Source organism: Austrofundulus limnaeus, unplaced genomic scaffold (assembly GCF_001266775.1).
Source record: "Austrofundulus limnaeus strain Quisiro unplaced genomic scaffold, Austrofundulus_limnaeus-1.0 Scaffold3728, whole genome shotgun sequence".
NCBI classification, from domain to species: domain Eukaryota; kingdom Metazoa; phylum Chordata; class Actinopteri; order Cyprinodontiformes; family Rivulidae; genus Austrofundulus; species Austrofundulus limnaeus.
The window spans coordinates 1622-3212 of NW_013956130.1; the positions used below are offsets into that span (position 1 = coordinate 1622).

The 1591-nt window shown below is 40.5% G+C and overlaps 1 pseudogene; it reads right to left on the reverse strand.

The window, feature by feature from the left end:
• Positions 1–417: 417 nt before the first annotated feature.
• LOC106511978 (histone acetyltransferase KAT8 pseudogene) lies at positions 418–874 on the reverse strand (annotated as a pseudogene).
• Positions 875–1591: the final 717 nt, after the last annotated feature.

Below are 1591 nucleotides of genomic sequence, written 5' to 3' on the forward strand. Positions count from 1 at the left end.
GGGACACCAGGTGGGACAACATGAGGACACCAGGAGGACACCAGGAGGGACACCAGGTGGGACAACATGAGGACACCATGAGGACACCAGGTGGGACACCAGGAGGACACCAGGAGGACACCAGGAGGACACCAGGAGGGACACCAGGTGGGACAAAGACCAAACATGTCTTAAATGATCTCTTTGTCTCTGAAGCTGGTATTATTCATTAATGTGGAGMAGCATCATTCAGCTTCATGTCTGCCTAATTATTATTTCTTTTCTGTATTTTAAAGTTAACTGTATGTTTGCTACAGTCTTCAGCTACAAGGTTTATGTAAAAACTAATTAAAACACAAAATGATTTTATCAAACCTTTTTAAGGTATAAAGTGTTGTTTAAAAACTGAACACATTTWATAAAAGATATTTCACTCACGCCATGTTTTATCTGCTCTTTGACATAAATACGTTTCTCCGATCTCCACGGACACCTCCTGCTCCCTGCCGCCCAGCACCCCGCCTCCATCCGGGGTAAGCTGATTACTCGAGCCCCCGGCTTCCCTCGGCCTGCCCAGGCCCTCCACCTCGTCCTCCTCCCCGCCGCTGCCGTTCGAGGAGCACGGAGCCGGGATACTGCTGTCCAGATCTCCCCGCTCACTTCCGGTTCGACTCGAATCCATGTCGACGTCCATCCTGGGCTCGGAGTCCTTGTTGGTACAGTAGGTCTTGTGAAACGGGTTCCCGCCAGTCATTCCCGGTGGTTTTCAAAACAACTGCAACAAAACTGCGCAGTTTGGAGGGGGTGGGCCTCCTCCCGCAGCGACAAAAACAAGATGGCGTCACCGGAAACTGCATCATCAGAKGGAAACTACATCTCCCAAAAGTCTTTGCGCTAAGTTGGTCCGTCCTGGAAAGTTTCTAATAAAATAAGTTAATTTTTCTCAGCTGGGAACTTTGAATCAGGAAGACATTTTAGTTTCATCCTGGACTGTAAAATAATCCGTTCTGCTGAACACGGTTATGATTGTTGAAACATCATGAAAACACAAAAWCAATGTAAGAAAATGTCTCCTAAAGTTTGACTTTCTTCTCTTTGTAAAATCCCTTAAATAAAGAAACTCCTGATGATCAGAAACTTCAGTGTTTTTGTAGAACAGAATTTAACAGTCTTGTTGTCAGAAATCACCTGTTTTAATGGATTTTTGTTTTGTTTTTGTTTGTCTATTTTTATTGTATTTGTTTTATTTTGTTTTTCTTTTAAGTTATTTGTTCCTATGTCTCTAATCAATGCTTTGTATTTGAATAATTATTGGTATTACTGTCTTGTGGTTTGTACAATTCTTTCAATTAAAAAACAAAGTTAATTAATGCAACAAAAAGTACGTGTGTTCCTCGTATACTTCCCACGTAATCCAGTTTTCTCTTGTTAATTACTTCATTTCTCAACATCACGAGATGATTGTATGAAGGACTGAACCTGACATCATTACAAGTAAAAACAAATATAAAATGACCAATTAATAAATACACTTAAATGCAAAAAATAACTTTGCCTCATATTTTAAAAATTAATTGACCACCATATTTACTTTTCCAGCTTAGTTATATAT